This window comes from Puma concolor, chromosome B3 (assembly GCF_028749965.1).
Source record: "Puma concolor isolate L17-30 chromosome B3, mPumCon1.1.hap2, whole genome shotgun sequence".
NCBI classification, from domain to species: Eukaryota; Metazoa; Chordata; class Mammalia; order Carnivora; family Felidae; genus Puma; species Puma concolor.
The window spans coordinates 65,370,362-65,391,804 of record NC_141672.1 but is presented as its reverse complement, the minus strand read 5'-3'; the positions used below and the strand labels follow the sequence as shown (position 1 = coordinate 65,391,804).

Genomic DNA, 21,443 nt, shown 5'->3' with positions numbered 1-21,443 from the left:
TAGGAATGATGCTTTTGAAAAACCACAGAGAGATCCATTGTTTATAGCCTTAACAACATAGTTGTATTTCAGAAGGCTGATAAGGGGAAGGGGGGGGGGGGGGTGCGGAAATCAAGCAACTCTGAAAGAAAGAACAGCATGAGAAAAGAAATTGCTTAGCAATGCACATGGCAATTAGCCAGACCCTGAGGATTTCAGCCTGCTGGAGGACTATGGAGTTGGGGGCTAACATTACACAGGGGGAGCCAGATTCTGCTTTGAGGAGTTTGCCAGCTCCAGGCCTTTCAGCCAACATCCAATCTGTGGCTCCTGTGGATGTTGCTATCTTGGAGCCATGCACTAACCAGAAACTTAATCATGAAGCCTCTGACTATTACAGACACCCCATCTGAACTTCCAACACCCTTACTTTTTTCTGTGGTCTCTCTGCCCCCCAAATCTGGAATTAAGTCTAAGACCACCAAAAGACGGTAAGACCATCCAGCAGGATGAATTCTAGAGCCCTAGCAAGTTTAGATAATTGTATCATATTAATGTCAATTTTCTGGTTTTGATCATTGTACTATGGCTATATATGAGAATTCCTGGGTTTTAGAAAATACACACTGAAGTGTTTAGAAATAAAAGGGAATCATGGTGCTAGCCTTAATCAATTCAGAAAAAAATATGGGCATGTTGGTATATATACACATTTCTACACACACACGCGTGCACGCGTGCGCACACACACACACACACACACACACACACACATCTATCTGTGTATACAGAAAAGGATATAGCAAATGTAGTAGAATGTTAACATATGGGGGATCTGGGTAAAAGATATCCAGAATTTTTTTGTTTTCTTCCAACTTTTCTGTAAGTTTTAAATGATGTAAAAATTATATTAAGAGGAAACAATGCTTCAATATCACAACAAACGTATATAGTAGTGATTCCCAAAGTCCTTCCTAAAAGAGGCATATAATCATTTAGTCAGATAACCATTATTGGGGAGAAGTCAAGGACCCAGATCTTTAAAGGGCTGCTGTGCACAGGGTCCCTAATACCCAGAAAACTAAAGCACCTTTCTGATCTCCTGTTACAGCAGAGACATTTGGCATTAGGTAATAAATGGATTTCAGACCCAATCCTACTTATGTCACAATGGGTCTACTGAATCCATAGACCTACCTAGTGGTGATTACTGCAATTCTTAAATATGTGAATGGAATAGACATACTAATCCATGAAGCTCTCACAATAGACATTGATTCGTTCCTTAAACAGTAGAGTAAAAGAATTGTAATCAGAAAGGTCAAATGAGAGCCCCTGAAGGTATCCCTAGCTTTAGAAAAACTAATAAATTAAAAACCAAGATTGCTTCCCAGAGAAAATTAGATTAGGGCCACTCTTAGACTTAAATGATGCAGTGGTGATGATCCACATTCCCATTTTTATTCTAGTTTACCAGTATGCCCCCTATAAAAACCTGATGAATTATGGTGGATAGCAGCACACTACCACAAATCTAACCAAGCAGTAGCCCCAATTGCAGTTATTATGCCAGATGTGGTCAGCTTTTCCAGGTAAGATTAACACAGCCTACAGAACGTGGCATGCAGGTATTGATCTGGCTAATGCGTTCTTTCTCATACCTATCAAGAGGAAAGGTCAGAATCTCATTGTATTCCCATATGATGGACAACAATGTATATTCATAGTCTTGTCCTAGATTATTAATTCTCCTGCTTTCACATCATATTCCCAAAGCAACCTAAAATATCTGGACATTCTGTAGAACATCACATTGATTTGCCATATTGATGACATCATGTTAACCATTCATGATGAGCTACAAGTATCAAGGATTCTTGATGTCTTTGTAAGATATGTGAGGTTTATGGGGTGAGATGTAAATCCTACCAACATTCAGAGTCTTGTTACCTCCAAAGTTCTGAGGTCTAATGCTCCAGGGCATTCTAGGATTCCACCCCCAAAGTAAAGGACAATATATTATATCTTGTGTCTCCTACATACAATGCTTGATAGCCCATTGGACTTTTGTGGGCAGTATGATCCATACTTGAGAATACTGCTCTGACTCTTTTATCAAATGATTCTGAAGGCTTACAGTTTTGACTGGGGCCCAGAGTAGATCCAGACTACAATACAAGAACTCTGACACTTGGGTCACACTTTTGGGCAAATTTAATGTATTAGAGGTAGACAAAATGATCTTGTGGAGTCTAGGCAATCTCCAAGTAGAGAACACAGCACAGATCATTAGAATTCTATATGTACAAGGAGCAGAGGGAATCACGTACTATTTGAAAAATAGCTCCTGGCATGCTAGAGATGGAGCATCTCATCAGGGGACATCGAGTGACCATGTACCATGAATGCCCATCATGGCCCACATAGTCTCAGAAGCAATCCACCATACAATTAAAGTGGGACATCTGGGATCAGTCTCAAAGCAGGCCCAAAGGTCACAAAGAATCTGCAAAAATAGCCCCGATTTCCATGCCACCTACCAGTCATGAACAGATGCTTTCCCTTGGCTTATACCTAAGGACCTTATGGTGGCAGTTCCCTGTGATCAGCTAACAAACAAAACAAGGAAAACATGACTTTGATTCTTGGGCTCAGACCCTTCAGGGATGAGAGTCTGGGTCATCCCATCAAACAAGACATCTAAACCAGCAAAAGTGATAGCTGAGGGTATGAACAATCTAGAACAAATGATTAAAAAAGAGAGATGATGAGTATTAGTTGTGACTTCAGGACTAGCTGACCAACGGAGCTATACCATTTAGTGGTCCTAGAAACTGTGACCAACCAGAATCCTGGAGAATCTTCATTTTAGTGAAATGAATTAATGTGAGAAGCAGTGAATCTGAATAGGGTGGGCTGTAGTTGATGCTGTCAGTGTCCCACACAAATCATTTTTATGGGGTTGTATACCCATTCTCTCAGCTGCTATGAGTATGGCCTGATAATAGCTCATAGGCATGCCATTTATGCAAACTTGTCCTCAGCCCAGGGAAACTATCTTTCTCAGAAGGAGTGAGGAGTTGGGAATTGTATCCTATCAACATTGGCAAGGAATAACAGGGTGTTGGGTACAAAAGACAATGCCATTTACCCTCCAGACCTTCCCTCTCCCACCCCAGTGAGGGGTTACACTTTATCTGAAAGTGTATTTCTTCCTCTGCCTCTTTCCCTTCCTTATCCCATGGGCCTCCTTTGCTCTTTCCTTTTTATGAAATATGTGCACCTAAATCCTTGTTTCATGATCTGTTTCTAGGATAGCCAACCTCACACATCTGTGATACTGATATGACTCTTATTTGAAAATCTGTGGACTGATGGAACTTTTGCTACCAATTTTTACTAAGCTATACGTTACTTAAGAAGCTAGCTGTTAAAATAATGTTCCTTCAGGATTTCTTCCAGTGCTAATGCATATTTTTAATGAGCTTAAAAAAAAGAACAAAGGTAGGGTTGAGCTCAAACAGCATACCAGGATGTTTATGAAAGTCATATTCGGTGTTATACGTTTGTGAGGTAATGGTGAAGAAGGGATTGGAGAACAGGAGGGGAAAGGTCTCCTGCTCCCCTAGATCATCGGCTGTGCTCTCCGTCACTCCTGCCTGGAAGCTCCAGTGAGTGTGTTTATCTCCTTTTTTCCAGTGTTTCTAACACTATGACAAAAGCATCATTTTAGAGAGACTAATTTGGCAGTGGACCAGAATGGATTGGAGCTGGCTAGGCAACCCATAGAGAACCTGTTACAGAGAAAAGAGTGTAGATGTAAAATGGCAGAGGCCTATGTTTTCATAGTGGCCACAGAAATGGAAAGGAAGGAGTAGAAATTAGATTTATTTTAACCCAAGTGTCCTCAGCCCCAACCACCCTGTGGACTCAACATTGAGGCAACATTAATACCCCAGATTCCCTGGATCCTTACCCCCACCTGCTGGTGTCAACCTCATCTTCCCCATTCTTTCGTGGTCTACCCAAAGGGAGCCTTGTACTGCTCATGTCTTTCTGCCTCAGCCTCCCCCTGGATGCTGGCTGGAAGACAGTGAAGACTATCTGTCTCCCAACCCCAATTTGTTCTTTTCATGAAGACTTACAGCATAATGAGCACTGATCAAGAGTTTCTTTAGATAATATTGATTCATATCCCACTATCATGTATCACTGAGTACTTCATATGGATATACATTGCCTAATCAATTAGATGGGACATTTCTTCGGGGAACATACTTTTTCTGTATAATCAATGGTGTGTTGTGTGTATGATGGTATAAGGCATATTGTTCACACACAAAGTAGACGATACTGTGGTGGAGCCCTTCCCTAAAGAATAGGTGAAAACCTCACAAGGGAAGGCAACCTGTATGTGTGTGCATGTGACCTTCCTCATGACTCTGTAACATAGACTACTCATTCAGACTGGATGTTACCATATGTGGGAGACAAAGGAGCAAAAATTGTACAAAAGGCAACCACCCCCCGCCCCACCCCACACGGTGCTCGGGGCTCAGCCTTTTCAGTCTTAGCCCCCTGAGCCCATGCCGGCACAAATAAAGCTGATTTCTGGAAAGAAATGCCTTGGTGTCCCTACTCTGTGTGTGCGACTCATGGCTACAGTCCAAGTGAGTAACCTGGACAAGGTTTCCAAGCCACTGCCTAAAGAGAAGAAAAACTTTCATTCTATATATGATAGTAGAAATGACTGTAAGTGAAAAGTACCATCTATTAATGTGATAGGATTATGTTATTAATCGGGGCTGTAGTACACTAGCAGCTAAGACCTTTGAGAGAGTTAAACTAGAAATTAAAAATGGCTGAGACAGGTGGTCAAAGAAATAGAATGGCTCTTGGGCCTGTAGGAAGGGATTACACACAGTCAGTAGGTAATTACAACTCAACATGCCACTAGTCCATCAAAAGAAGGGAAGCCACGGCAAAGAGAAAAGGAAGACTGGCAGAGGCCAATACTGGCAGTACCTCCTCCCAAGCCTTCTGACACCAGGGAAAGGTACCCCCAATCATGTTTAAAACAAAACAAAACAAAATGCAGTTTGCTACATGCACACACAAGCCCTACGAGGGAAGCTAATGGAAATACACGATTTTGCTCAGGTGGGGACACCACTTTACTAAACGGCAACAATACTCTAGATGTGATCACTGTAACCCTGTGATCTATAGTAAGAAATGTGTGTTTGCCCTTCTTCCTATTCCTGGCACTGAGCTCCCAAAACCCTTGGAATTTCCTGTCATGAGAGCAATAAAGGTAGCTTGTGTTACATTAATGAAGCAACTCAGGAAAAGCACCTATGGAAGGGGACTGGTGGCCAGTGGAGCCAACAAGCAGTTAAGAGTTAGAATTTTCACTCCCACTGCATCACCACCCCCTCCATCTCCTAGAAGGGGAGAGGCTGAAGATTGACCAATGGCAGAAGATTTAATCAACTATGCCGGAGTAATGAAGCCTCCACGAGAACCCAAAAGGAGAGGATTTGGAGAGGATTTGCCCTATACATCTCTCCCATCAGGCTGTTCCTGAGTTATACCCTTTTATAATAAACTGGCGATTTAATAAGTAAAATGATTCTCTGAATTCTAGGAGCTGTTCCAGCCAATCAATCAAACCCAAGGAAGCGATTGTTGCAACTCCTAACTCAACTGTTCAGAAGCCCAAGTGACAACATGGATTCATTGGTGACTGAAGTTGGGGCTTAGTGGGGACAGTCTTGTAGGACTGAGCCCTCAATCTGTGGGATCTGACACTATCTCCAGGTAGTGTCAGAATTGAGTGCAATTCTAAGACACCCAACTGGTGTCAGAGAATAGCTCGGTGGTGTGTTAAGAAAACACAAACACATTAGAATTGGTGTCAGAATCATAGCTGGCAATCAGAGATTGAACCAGAATGAGAATCGTAATGACTCAGTTATGCAACCGCTATTACGCAACTGCTTTCTGAAAGCTAATTCGGCCGGGTACTTCGCTTCCCCAAAGGTGTATACAGAACCAAATGAAGTCAAACATGCTCATTAGGAGCTACAAACGCAGTTTGTGAGGAGTTCCTTGAAATTCATAGCATAATGTAATGGGAAATTAAGACCAAGGATGAAAATGGAGTAGTATTTAATTTTGTCTTGAATAGCTAAGATTTTGGCAGGTAGAAAGACAGGCGAGTCAAGATTTTTCCCCTATAATTGTTTTTCAGATATACTCTAGTTCCGAGGTAAAAAGACAAACCCATCGCCACGATTGGATCAGCAGTTCAAAAACAAAACACAAATCCAGCTGACAGTGGACCAAGGAGGTCATCCTTGTGCAAAAAAAACCCCAAACCAAACCAAAACAAAACAAAACAAAACAAAAAACAATGCCCACGTAGGAATAAAAGTTCAGAGCTGTGAAAGAAAAAGTTGGCCAGTAAAATCAACTCCTTTTCCTGGTTCAATACCAAACCCTGCACTGAGCAACCTTGAAAGTCCTTCGATTCAAGGGGAAGGCATTCAAGGCAGGAGGTTCGGCACGGGTAGTTAAATGCAGAGGTTGTGCTTCCTTGATTTTGTAGCCTTAGAAAACAGGGCCCTTCCATTACTGCTAATAATGGAGGCCGAGAAGCAGACAAGAATGCTTTGCTTTTGAAGCTAAATCCCCACAGGAGAGCTGCTTTGCTCTGTGTAGGTAGAAAGAGACAAAGAGTTGCAAGAAAACAGTCACATCCTCAGCACTTTTATCTCCTTGCTGCCTAGCTACTTTCATAGGTTAGAGTGTGGAGAGGGAAATTCTTACAGAAGCCCGAGAATAAGCAGGCGCCTCTCTCTCCTGAGCTTCAGGAACACAACCTGCGCAGAGGCACCCCATGAGACAGCGGGCTGCCCTTGACCAATAAGGCTTGGGAAAATGTTCTTACCTCTTCCTGTCTCTTCATGTAGAATCTTTTTTTCCATTGGTTCTTTGGGCTTCCTCCTCAGGCTCCAAGAGGAAGAGAAAGATTGCTGTATTATTTCAAGCCAAAGATATAGTATGGTTTAAAAATAAGCAAGGGTGAGAAGCTTAATAGCATCGGTTTCTACCACCTTCTCACTTCAGTATCTCAACGTGGTAATGCTCGTTTCTGCTGACGACAAGCCAGTGAGTGCTTGCTCAGTCCATCATGGGCTCCTCTGGCTCCTAAAAACAGCTTTCAAATCTTAAGCCCGAATTTGACTTTCAGGTATTCTGAGAGAACGGTAAGGAAAGGGAAGAAGAGGGATACCTGAATAGGAAAATATTTCCCTGAGCAGAGGGGAGAAAAATCCACTAACTACAGAGCAGTATTTAAAAGAGACACAGACGGGGGCGCCTGGGTGGCTCAGTCGGTTAAGCGTCCGACTTCGGCTCAGGTCACGATCTCGCGGTCCGTGAGTTCAAGCCCCGCGTCGGCTCTGGGCTGATGGCTCAGAGCCTGGAGCCTGTTTCCGATTCTGTGTCTCCCTCTCTCTCTGCCCCTCCCCCGTTCATGCTCTGTCTCTCTCTGTCCCAAAAATAAATAAACGTTGAAAAAAAAAAAAATTAAAAAAAAAAAAAAAAAAGAGAGACACAGACGGGGTGCCTGGGTGGGTGGCTCAGTTGGTTAAGCGCCAACTTCGGTCAGGTCATGATATCACAGTTGGTGGGTTCGAGCCCCACATCAAGCTCTGTGCTCTGTGCTGACAGTGCAGAGCCTGGAGCTGTTTCAGATTCTGCGTCTCCCTCTCTCTCTGCCCCTCCCCTGCACATGCTCTGTCTCTCTCTCTCAAAAACAAATAAGCATTAAAAATAAATACATAAAAATTTTATAAAAGAGAGAGAAACAGAGACAGACCAAAACCCAAACTACATATATCTAGAGATTTTGTGGAGAATTTGATTTTCAGATCTAGTAGACTAAAAAGTTTAAAAACTTAACATGAACAAAGAGGATTTAATAGAGATATGTATGTATACTACTAACTTTGTATTCTGAAAACAGACATTCTCAAATACTTCTGGAACAAAATTTGTTTGGGTAGTAGATAACTGAAAGCCTTTTAAGACCTCTAATATGCAATTAAAACCGGAAATAAGCGAAAACAAAATATGCACTTATCAACCACGAGAAAATTTTAACAAAATTCTTGGTTAAGAACAAAAAAAAAAATAAGCCCTAAAGTTACAGACTGTTCAGAAATAATAAAACTATTAACTATTAGCATTTAATTGTTACTTGTGTGTCACTTTTTCTTAACACTACTTTATACTTAATCCTCATCACTCTATGAGGTAGATGCCTTTATCTCCATGTTTCAGGTGAGGAAACAGACACACAGAGCTCAAATAGCTTGCCCCAGGTCACAGAGGTATTTAGTGGCAGACTCAGAATTTGAACCCAGACATCCTAGTTCTAAGGCCCACATCTCTAACCACTAGACTGTAAAATTTCATAAAACCCCACAGGAACGGCCCAAATCAAAGAGGAAAATTCATGGCCTCAATAGCTTTTTTTTTTTTTTAAAACAGATTGCATAACACAAGATTCCAGTATGATGGCACTCTTAGCAAATGAGCCTATTTCCTCCGTCTGCACTAAATGCATAGGGAAAGAAAGAACCAAAACCAAAGTAGAAATGGTGTTGCCCTGAAGATTGACCTGGTCTGAGTTACTGTGTTGAGGTGAGACCCACAGACCTGTGAACATTACATAGACTCAAGCTAAGGATTGAGAAGAATCGTGACTTGGACTAACAATGCCATCAACATTACAGGATCTATACATACGGAGTCAGAATTGTTTCTGTGTATACAAAGTCAAAATTGAGTTCTGTGATGACAATTGTAATGATTTTGATTACAGTAACTTGCTAAATTGCTATAAATGGGGACGTTTCAGGATGAAGTGGTTAGGAGCCCAGGCTGTGGCATCAGACCTTGGCTTGAGGCTATGGCTTGGCCACCTGCTAGTTTGAGGACCTTGGTAAAGTTACTGAACCTCATTTTCCTCTTATATAAAGTGGGAAAAACAATAGCTACCACCACCCCATCTCCTGAAGTTGTGGTAAGAATTATAAAGCACTCAGTAAGGTACCTGGCACAGAATAGCTTCATTCTCTCACTTTATATACGTTCTAGACACACGCAGCACTGGAAAATAAAGTGCTACCAGCAGACCAAAAATTCAAGAATATCCACCCTCCAAAAGTCAGAGTAGACAAATAAATTGTCAAAGGAAACCGTAAGACTTCAGAGCCTCTGTAATAACAGGCTAGGGTATTTGGACAAGCCCTCTTGATAACAAAACAAACACAAACCTAAAATCTCTTGGCAAAATGTTAAAAACAAACAAACAAACAAACAAAAAACCCACATGTTTCTTAAAAGAAAGAGGTGCTAACAACACAGTTAGAAATCACCAGAACAAAGGGAACTCCAGAGATAAATGAACACAGAAGCCACTTTTGTCCTGAGGAAAGCTTTGCTCACATTAGACTTCAACTTGCATTGTTAAAGAAGTTGGGTCACAAAAGGGCCATATGTCAAAGCTAAGACTCACACAAAATGGAATGTCTAATGGGAGACTGTCACCTCAATAAGCTAGGACCCAAACAGAAGCAAGAACCAGAGGAATCCAGGCCTTCTGTGAGATCTTATAACCAAGATAGACCCAGAACTCAAGGCTTGAAGTAGGATTAGAGTGGGCCTGGACTGCAATCACCCTCAGGTGCCAAGCAGAAGCCAACTCAAATGCTCTCTGGAAGACTGTAGCTTTGGTCTAGTTCTCCACCGGTTCCTAGAGATAGTTCCGAGTACAATAGTCTGGAATTGATGATGAGGATGTATGCTAAAAACAAGTTATCTTCAGGGAGAAAAGCAGAATCGATCATGTATGCATGCATGTGTGCACATGCACACGTACACACACACACACACACACACCCTGGGACACAAACCCACACAAGATTTGGCCTGACTATAAGAATTCTGATTATGTTTAACGAAACATGTAAGCTATGCATCTGCAGGGAACAGGAAATTTTTATCCAGTGATCTTGCAAATGAGAAAGAGAATCAAGTAGAACTTCTGGATTTAAAAAATGTGATCACCAAAGTGAAGAATTCAGTGGATGAGTCAACAGAAGATCATGAATAGGGTTAAAAATCAAAACAAGTTATCCAGATTGTAGCCCAGGGAGACAAACAGGAAAACCAGGAAGAAGTAAAAGGTACAGATGTTAAAGTCAAGGGTATTCAGGGTCCCCAAAGAAAAGGATAGCACAGAGACCACATTCAAAGAGATATGGCTGAGAATTTTCCTTCACCAATCCAGACTCAAGAAGCTCAGTGAATTCTAATTGTGATAAATAAAAATCAGTCCATACCTAGACACAGCATAAACTTCTAAATACCAGGGATAAGGAGGATACTCTGATATCAAATCTGAGAAAAAACAACAGATTTTCTTAAAAAGAGTGTTGGACTGACAGCAACAAGACAGAAAACAGAATAATCTTTTAGTATGTTGAAGATCATGATCAACCTAAAATTCAGAGTGAAAATATTTCTAGAACCAAGGTGAAATAAAGACATTTTCAGAAAACAAAAAGCGTATCACCCAAACAAAGGAAAATCTAACAAATGCCCATTGGGTAGCAGCAAATACGATCCAAAATTGATGATCAGAGAAGTGAAAAGGATTTGTGAAGTCATGTAAAAAAACCTTGAACACATAAACTAGGTGTCGTGGGTTCTAACTATAGAAAGGTCATTACTTTTCTGAAAGGAGGGTACAGTTACCAATTAACTTTAGACTTGTTATGTTGATACCACAACTTGATAGGTTGTGATTTTTAGGATAAGATGTAAAAGGAATAGAAAAAGTGTATAATGCCTAAACTAGTAGAGGAAAAATGGAATTTTAAAAAAATTAACAGACGCAGGAAACAGTTCCACAACACAGGAGAACAAAGCACAAAGTAAAGTTAGATTTAAGCCAGATGAAAAAGTGATCACACTTTATTTAATTGAAACATAATGAAGAATGAGGAAAATCTCTATAAGCTTAAAAATATATATCCTGAAAATCGGGGTGCCTGAGTGGCTCAGTCGGCTGAGCATCCAACTTTGGCTTAGGTCATGATCTCACAGCTTGTGAATTCAAGCCCCACGTCAGGCTCCGTGCTGATAGCTCAGAGCCTGGAGCCTGCTTTGGATTCTGTGTCTCCCTCTCTCTCTGCCCCTCCCCCACTTGTGCCATGTCTCTGTCTGTCCCTCAAAAATAAACATTAAAAAAATTATATATATATGTATATATACACATATACATATATACATATATATGTGTATACACACACACACACACACACACACACACATATATATATCATCACCTTATACATGAAAAAAAGCAAGAGGCAAAAAAATTACGTATCACCTTTTGTGGAAGAAAGAAAGAATAGAAATGAGCATGCTTATTTTTGAAAAATAAAGCATAAATGAGAAATAAAATCAGGGTCCTATGGGGGTACAGGGGGTTGGTATCTATGAAGAAGTGATAGAGAAAGGAACGAGACTTGTAAGTATACCTTTTCACATAGTTTGGCTTTTGAACCATGTTAATATTTTATGCATTCAAAAAATAAATTTAAACATGAGTGGGGAAAACATGAAAGTTGAATGCAAATAGAAACAAAAGAACCCAACCATCTATCACATTGGCCGTATTCATAATTATACACCTAATTACACAGAAGGAAAAATACTAATCCAAACAATTTCTGAGCACAGTACTCTGACAATACACCCTCAATGGAATACAGTTTAGTCCTAAGGACAAAAAGAAAGCTGCAAAGAAATTTTTTAAGTGACTTAGTTTGTTGTTGATGAAGCCATCATGAAATATTCTGAATGAATCACAGGACTGAACAAATATATTGTTGGGAACCCAGGTTCTCATTGTGGGAGAAGACAGGTACAAGTATCAAAGGTGGACAGAAGAAAAAAAAAGTCCTGTAGTATTAGGATAGAATTAGAAACCTCATTAGTATAGGGTCACCTGGGTGGCTTAGTAAGTTAAACGTCCAACTCTTGATTTCGGCTCAGGTCAGGATCTCGAGGTTTGTGAGATGGATCCCCCATCGGGCTCCCTGTTGACAGCATGGAGCCTGTTTGGAATTCCTTCTCTCCCTCTCTCTGTGCCCCTCCCAACTTCATTCTCTCTCTCTCTCTCTCTCTCTCTCTCTCTCTCTCTCTCTCTCAAATAAATAAATAAAACATTAAAAGAAAAAGAAACTGCATTAGTATAACTTGAGATTTCTTAGCTTTCCACAGAAGGAGCTGGAGGCAACCTCATCTCTGTACCCAAAGTGCCTCTAGCATCCAGACCTCGGTTGAACATTATGACATCTTGGAGAAAAGAAGGATTTCAGGGCTGAGACAGGGTAAGTTAAAAGAGAAGCTCTGAAGATCTTGACCAGAGAGTAAAGAAGTGCTCTCACACCTGGTGGGTAATGTCACAGAATGGGCCCCCCTGATACTGGGAGCTTGAAAGAGCTCAAGATGGCCAGACCATGGGTAATTTAACTTCAACATGAGTCATGACAGGAATTGATCAGAATACTGAATCAACAACTCATCCACAAATACACCCTGATCCTGAACCCTTTTTTTGGGGGGGGAGGACAGAGAGACAGGATGCATATGCACATGGGGGTGGGGCAGGGGAAGAGGGAGAGAATCTCAAGCAGACTCACCCAGGGTGGATCCCCACATGGGGCTCCAGCTCATGACCTCAGCTAAAATCAAGAATCGGGTGCTTTACCAACTGGGCCACCCAGGCACCTCCTAAAACTTTATTTTAAAAGGGATGGGACAAGAGAAGAGAGAAAGGGAAAGCTTTTCTTTAGAATGCCAACAACCAGGTGGAGAAGGAAAGATAGAAATTGAAAACCATTGTTTTGCAACAGTAAAAATCACCAACGGAAGATGAAATATGGGGTAAGAGATTGCTGGGGACCACAATGTAGAGAAACCCGACAGACACCTACCTTAACCAAGGGATCAAACATATTATAACGGGATAAACTATACTATTCACCCCTAACACACTCACTGATGAGAACACAGCATCATCTGTGTAGTATTCCTGCCAGAACTATTTACCCAGACCTAAAGAGGAAAGGAGTCAGACAAATACAAATAGAGCAATATCCTGCAAAACCACCACACTGGATTCTTGAAAAAAGAGATCAACAACAGACAGACACACACTGAGATGGAAAAACAAAACAAAACAAAACAAAAAAAAGTCTGGGTCTCTCTTCTATATTAGTGAAAACTAAATGGAGTTCAAGACCCTTCGTTGGATCCTGAGTGGAGGAAAATTTTTAAAAGACCTCGTTGGGACAATTGAGGATATCTAAATATGAACTATTAGATGATAATGTTGTATCAGTGTTAAAATTCCAAAGTGGATCATTATATTGTGGTAGGAGAAGGTCCATGGTTCTTCAGAAATAAAGGCTCAGCTCTCATCAAGTTTAAAAAATACTGGGGTGCCTGGGTGGCGCAGTCGGTTAAGCGTCCGACTTCAGCCAGGTCACCATCTCGCGGTCCGTGAGTTCGAGCCCCGCGTCGGGCTCTGGGCTGATGGCTCAGAGCCTGGAGCCTGTTTCCGATTCTGTGTCTCCCTCTCTCTCTGCCCCTCCCCCGTTCATGCTCTGTCTCTCTCTGTCCCAAAAATAAATAAATGTTGAAAAAAAAATTTTAAAAAAATACTTAAATGTATTTATGAATTTGCATACACACAAATTCATACACACAAATTCATTTGCATACACACAAATTCATACACAGAATTTAGCAGAGTACCAATGATTGGTGAATCTAATTGGTAGTTTTCCTTGCAAATTTTCTGTAGATTTGAAATTTTCCAAAATCAAACGTTGGGGAAAAGTTAACTGAAATATACATTTAAAGCACATATGATTATATTAGATGTAAACAAGGAAAATATCCAACTATATGCAGTATATAAGAGAGCCATATTCAACATGAAGATTATTTTTAATGTTTATTTATTTTTTTTTTTTTTTTTGAGAGAAAGATACAGAGCGTGAGTGGTGGAGGGGGCAGAGAGAGAGGGAGACACAGAATCCAAAGCAGGCTTCAGGCTCTGAGCTGTCAGCCCGGAGCCCTACGTGGGGCTCAAACTCACGGACTGCGAGACCATGACTTGAGCTGAAGTCAGACGCTCAACCGACCAAGCACACAGGCACCCCTGAAAACGAAGATTTTTTAAAAAGGTAGTTCTGGTGGCTCTATAAACACCAGACAAGATAAATTGTAAGCAAAAAGCATTACCAGAAAAATTAATCTCAATGATTTTTCAAAAAGTTCAATTCACAAATATATTTAAAAATTCCAAAACTGTATGTCCAATAAAATGGCCTCAATATATAAAGCCACAGCAACACAGTACAAGGAGAAATAGAAAAATCTACATTCTTAACGAGAGGTCTTAACCTAAATCTCAGTTGTTGATGGACCAAGCAGCCAAAGCAGAACTCAAATGAGTGGAAATACCCACATACACAAGAATCTAAAGTTTAGCATCCATAAACACCTTCTGTAATACTAGGAGATATTCTCTCGCTAAAGAAAAAAATAAATCCAGAAAGAAGACCTCGAATATAGAAAGCAAGGGTAATCAAAGCAATTAAAAAAACAAAAAAGCTCTAAAACTTCTTCTTTACAGAAAAAAAATAACCCTAGAACTATTGTCTTTATATATATATATATAATTTTATATATATATGTATATATGTGTGTGTATGTATGTATATATATACATATATATGTGTGTGTATATATATATACATATATATGTATATATATGTGTGTGTGTGTGTATATATATATATATATATATATATATATATATATATATATTTGAGGGGGGAGGGGCAGAGAGAGAGGGAGACAGAATCTGAAGCAAGCCTCAGGCTCTGAGCTATCAGCACAGAACCTAACACGGGGCTCAAAGTCATGATTGGTGAGATTATGACCTGGGCCAAAGTAGAACGCTTAACCAACTGAGCCACCCAGGTGCCCCCGAGATTATCTTAATAGGAGAAGTGGATGAAATTGAGAAGGAACTAAAAGCATGGAGACATGGTTATTTTGTACAATAGGAAGCTATAGATTCTGATTAAGTCTGGAAGATAGAAAAATATTTACATGCATATCAAAAATGTAAGATTAACTACTAGAAAAATACAGTGTATTTTTCCTAAATGACCTGAGTAAAAAAAAAAAAAAAAAAATCAAAACAGAAACAGGAACAAAAGCAAACAAATAAGAAGTTAATCAAAGACAGGAAAAGTAACAAATCAAGAAAATAAGAAGCATGGTAAAATATGGTATGTCAATCCAAACATGTCTGTGACTCCAACAGATGGCTTGTAGGAGGAGAAACAAAGCTAGGAGCTATTTACAAGAGATACCCCTAAAATAAAATGGCACCACAAAGTTAAAAATAAGGAGATCAAAAAAATACATACCAGAAAAATACCAAGAGGAGCACAACAATGTCAGACAATACAGTTTGAGGCAGACATCACTAACAGAAGACAAAGAGGTGTATTTTTATTTTTAAAACATTATAATCCACAAAGATCCTAATAGTCACACACAGATGTGCAGTATCCCCAGAATTTCAAAACACAGAATGCAAAAAAGCCTCATAAAAATAAAAAAAGGAAAATTTATAACCACGGTGGGTCTAACACCCTTAGAATCCATTCCTATGCAACTTCTCCAAGTTTCTCCTGGTTAGCAAAATCTTACTATTTGTTTAGTGTCTAGGTTACTTTTTCCCAGGTCTCAGTATATCTCCATCACTAGAGCATGCTAAGAATTGACCCTAGTGATACAGCGAATGGTAGCAAGGATGGCTGTGGTGGGTCTTGAGGAGAATGACATCCCATTTCAAGACATCTGCCCTGGTTGAGGTGAGCACGTAGGTTTCAAGCAAAGGAAGGCACCTCTCTTCAGATTTTGGCAGACAAGATACTTCCACTGACGAGGGAAGCTTGGGGTGACTTGGGCTTCAAGATCATTAGTTTTCTCAGTCTAACCAGACATTTCTATTCCAAGTTTTGGGATCCCATTCTTTCCTAGTAATGCCCTAAACTTTAATGAAAGAAACTTGCCACACTGTGAAGTTAGCACTCACAACTTTACAGTCCACACAAGTAAATTTTGTACCTGATTTTTAGCAGTATCAGCCCCATGACTACAAGAAGTAATCATTCTTGCAGGGCTATAATAGAAGGTCTCTGACTTCCTATAGTCACATGGTGATTTGGGCTGAGAGCTAACGAGCCTGAACTTGTCCTTTCCTCTCTGTAAATATTCTAGTATATTCAGGGCAATCCACCTCCACAGTTCTGTTCTTTAGTCCTCATTACTGCTCTAACAGTCAAGTCCAGCACTTGCTTGAGATCTCAAGGCATTTGCATCCAGTGACATTGCATCACAATTAACCACAAGTGATAGCTTGATTAATTGGGATTCCATGGCATGCCAGATATTACCAGCATCCCATTTTCCATTAGCAAGGAGCAGAGCACTGCACTTAAGCCTAGACAAATCCCCAAATGCCATTTGTGTGTGTGTGTGTGTGTGTGTGTGTGTGTGTGTGTGTGTTTGCGTGTGGTATTTATCTTCTGGGACCACTTCCAGTGCCAATTCTATCACTCAGGGTCCAGGCAAGAGACAGAAACTACATAGGAATTTGATCAGGGAAGATTAATACGAGGAAATATCTACAAGAATATACACTAATAGAGAACAGGGCAGAGGGAGAGCAGCCAACGAAGGAACAAGCTTGGAAGGGCAGCCCCTTCCTCATAGTGGGATTCAGATCTCCTACAGGACAAGTCTCCAGCCTACTGGATAGTGGAGAAGCACTCCAGATGCCTAGGGCCAGACCTGGTCCAAAGTGGGTGAACTGAAGCGGGTCCACCGTGAGGCCTCCTGCTGGGTGCCCGCAAGCAAATCAGCCAGGCTGGGCACTGGCAACACAACTTGCTGGAGGGTAAGCGCCACTCTGTGTCCTACATATTCCACGGACAACCAAACGGGAGTTCACTTCAAACAGGAAGGTGCCCCTGCTTCCTGCCATGTCCCTTCAGCACCCTCTACTGGCAAAGGCTGGCATTGCGCCAGACGGCAAAGGAGAAAGGTTTACAGTGTGGCTCGCTATCAAGGCAGTGAAGGGCCCGTTTGAAGCTGAGGGGCCGTAAATTGGTAACTAACGTATTCACTCGCTATTGCACCCCCTTTTCCTTCACCCAGCCCATTAGCTGTCTGGGGCTCTTTACCTGGCTCAGTACCCTAAACCCTTATTCCCAATGGGGTTAGCCCTGGGTAACACTGCCTAGGGAGTGCCACTTGAGCACTTTGCTAACCTTGATTATGGACACAATAGTCCCAGGACAGGACGGAACCCAAGGGAAGCCCTAGACATCTGCCATCCATATTTCTCTACATCCTCCTTGGGCAAGGAAACGTTCCCTTGATAGTTTCATCAGTCACTCCGGTCTTACACGTGGGTCGTGTTGTTTTTCATTTTTGTCCATTTGCCTGGTAGTGACTCCTGCAGTTATGAGTGTCCAGGTGGCTCTGTCAATATCCACACTCAATAGACATATCACTGTGCCTCCTGGAGGAAGCATTTGTCCTTTGGGCACTAAAACCTCTAAGCTAGCCAAGCCCAGATTCACAGGGACAGGAAACACTTCGTAAGTGAGTTATGCTATAATCATTAGAGGGAATGGAGACAAGGTTCCAGAGGAGAAAGCTGAAGCACATAGAGGTTAGATACCTCACAGAGGTTGCACGGTTACAAACAGCTAATCTGGAATTCAAAATCATGCCTGACTCCAAAGTCCACATTGTTTCCAATCTACCGTGTGGCCTCCCGACTATCTGCCAGGCAGCTGTGAAGTATTAATGATAAACACAACATCGGGCCCCAAACCTCCAGTGCTGTCTCAGCCTCTAAGAGAATCGCCTCCATCTCACAGACACACAACGCCTTGAGCTGTGCTTACCTGCTTCCAGCTCTCCCTGCCTGTCTGTGCTGTGCATCACCCAAAACCCAGCATCGTTCACCCAAGAATGTTGAAACCAAGGGTCCTACCTTTGTGGCTAGAGTTTTCTTCCCTTAGGTCAGAGCTGCTGCACTTTTTCCAAGCTCGAAAACATTACAGCAGCACTAGCTCATGGGTCCAGATCTTCGGCAGTTGTCCTACCACACTTTTTACCCTGCGGGCGGTGGACAGGTAGTCTGGCTCAAGGGCGGCCATAGTAGTTTTGTGGCGGGGCGGGGGGGAAACACAACTGACCCTGAGTGGTGGAAATTTTAAGCTGCTGAGGGAGGAACAGCTGACCTTTAAGAACGCCTCCAAGCATGAGCGTGGCTGTTAGGAAAAGGAGCAGCAGCTGCAAAGGAACGAAGGCACCCTTACAGGTGATTAACCACGACTAATGCCTCTCCTTCGAGATGGTGGGCGTGGCTGCCCCAGCCTCCAGATATGTGTTTTATGATGATCTCTCCCTTCATGGCACCCTAATGGGAACACGTGGCTCAGATTTGGGGAAAATATTAACTAAAACCTACATTAATACAGAGTCTAATAGAGTCCTTTTTTTTTTTTTTCTTAAAGAAGCAGCTGGCCATAACCTAATAGGGAAAGAAATGATCATGATGTAGCTGTTCTCCTTGCAGATGAAACTTCATAATAATATAACTTTCGTGCATATAGGTCACCCCCAAGACCAGGCTCCACTGTGGGTTTTAGAAACATGATCTAATTTGTGTAGCTCTAAGTGCTCAGTCAGGGTCAGGCATTATTCATCCACATATCACATTTTACCACTGAGTCAGGTGAGGGATGAGGTAGAGCCCACCTTGGGAAATGGTGTGAAATGAGGAAAAGTATCTTCAGCTCTGGGCCAGCAGGGCACCACCCTCCACCCCCCTACCCTCCTTCCTCCAAGTTCCTGGAGCCTGGCCTCCCTCTGCTCTGCTCTCCACTAACCGAAACCTATTTCCTGTGTCTCATGCTCTCAGACCTCAGATGTCAAGCAGTGAATCTGATTCACAAATCAGTGCTCGTGCGAAGAGACAAACAGGCAGTGTACCATCATTTAAGTAGATTTTTAGTAAAATCTAGCTTTCACCTCTTAAGGGACAAGTAACAGCAATCACTTTGCTTCTGCTTTTTAAAAAGACGAAAAGAGTGAGTGTGACCCTGTGTGATTTGGAAGGGCCTGCACTGCCCACATCCCCTTTCTGAAGAAACAGCCTTATAGGGAACTATGTGATTCTACCCCATGCCCTCCATCCACAGCACTGGCAAATGCCTGACCAAAGGGTGGTCAGTCTAGACTTCTGGTCTGGCCCCAAAAGATGAACTTTGCAACTCGCGTTTTTTTCTTCGGAATTGGAAAACCGAAAGCAGCTGGAATGGCACATAGCCAGGGTATCATGGTCCAGAAGAGACTTTCCAGCCAAGAGAAGGGGGAGCAGGAGAGATACGGTGAGGGGTGTGGCTGCCTTGAGAGTTTCCTTAGTCCCTGGCTACTTTCTAGGCTTCCAGAGCTAGTCCAACGAGACTTCCACTCCTCTTAGCCTGTTCTTGGATGTCCATGACACTTGCTCTTGAATTTCAACACCAATGAGACTGCTACCTAGAGGGTGAACAATTGCCCACCAGTTAACAGCAGAACATAGAGCAAAATCCTGGCCTCCAAACCCGAACTGATGTATCTGTCCCCAAAAGTAGGGGTGATCCTGAAAACACCCAACAGTTGTACGGCAGAGGCCCCACTCATCAGAATGGTCTGCCCTGTCAGATACCAGCGCGTGTGTCCCGGCCTCTAGCTTCAGTCAGGATGGTCGTGGCAGTTGGGAGAAAGCCATCAGAAATGCCTTCACACCCCTCCCTCGCTGAGATGACGCTGCAAGAGCTTACCATAAGTTATCGTCACATGTTTCCCACCCAGACTTGGTGCCTCCGGCCTCCCTGCGATTCCCATGGTGCCTGAAAGGGGTGGGGTGGGCCCTTCTGAAAGGGAAAGTCACCCTGGTCTGGCACACGTTCCAAATCCTTAGGTGGAACCAATCCTTGGTTGGTCTGTATCCACACGAGTTAGAATGAGTCAGGGTGTGGCCATCAGAGCTGGGAGAAAATCTCTCTGAAGCTCTTGGGGGAGATTTTATAGGTCCCTGTGGAGAAAGACACACAGCATTGGCGGCCATGGTAAAAACCACAGGCATGCTGCCTCTGTATACAGGCAGAGGACCACTCACTCCTTCACACAACTCCCGTTGAGCCCGTGGGCACTACCAGTCCTGCCCACTTTTACACAGACTCAGATGGAATTTGTAAAACATAGGTACCCCGTGCATATTTTTAAGCTAATATCTACATTTTTCATTTTGAGTTTAAACAGTTACAAACAGTGTCACAATGCAAATATTGACATTAAAAAAAAAAAAAACCTGTTCCATTATTCTCTTAAATGTAAAAATAGAAATGGCTAGTGAGATAGAATATGACTTGAGGGTGAGACAGGAGGGTGAGAAATCCTCTTTAAGCAGCTGTATCCAGTATACCATCAGTATCCAGGCAAAGCTGTAGGGCCAGAATGCTCTAAGCAGAGGAAACAAGTGCAAAGGCCCTGAGGCGGGAACAGACCTGACTTATTTGAAGAACAGGAGAACGTTAGTGTTGCAGAAACACAGAAAACAAAGAGTAGTAAGACACAGGCCGTAAGAGAGAGGGGTAGGCAGGGGCTGGATCGTGCAGAACTCTAGAGGCCATTTGTGTTTACTTCTTTTTGCCCCTCCGCACTCTCCACCCCTATGTCCCTGCCTGGGCCGCAGGAGCCTGACCCGTGCCTCCGTCAGTAGGCTTTGTTGACTGCTGACTTCCAGATGTGCTTAGCCAAGGGTGTGCTCCAGCAGGTCTGAAGAGGAAAAAGCAGGATTGCGGGGCTTATTCCCCTGGCTCCCTTCTTGCAGAGTCTCACGAGCCAGCTGGGTTCCTCCAGTGAAGATCCCAGCCCCTGTCAGGGAGCCTCTCTACCCTGCCTCTGGTTCTGGTCACCACTTTCTTTCCCCGCCTCCCCACACCCCTTCATGCCTGGGGTGATCCCACTTGCTGTTATAGCAAGGGAAACTCTTCTGGCTTCCCTAACACCCTCTCCACCTTGGTAAAAAGTGCCTCCATTCAACTCTTCTCCAATTATCCTAACTTGTGTGGGTCATCTATTTCCTCCCGGTACCCCGCTTGGCACGCCATGATAAAGTGCTTACATTTTATTAGCAGTATTCTTAAATCCTTTGGTAATCGTCTTCC

The 21,443-nt window shown here is 42.3% G+C and overlaps 1 long non-coding RNA gene across 4 annotated transcripts in view; it reads right to left on the bottom strand.

The window, feature by feature from the left end:
- LOC147580029 (uncharacterized) overlaps positions 1-18,835 on the bottom strand; it is a 217,509-nt gene extending 198,674 nt beyond the window's left edge. For 3 of the 4 annotated variants that reach the window (XR_015252445.1, XR_015252446.1, XR_015252447.1), the window contains exon 1: positions 18,218-18,835. This is a non-coding gene — a long non-coding RNA (uncharacterized LOC147580029). The remainder of the gene's footprint in view (positions 1-18,217) is intronic. The other variant, XR_015252448.1, reaches the window with a different exon arrangement.
- Between the last annotated feature and the right edge of the window lie 2,608 nt (positions 18,836-21,443).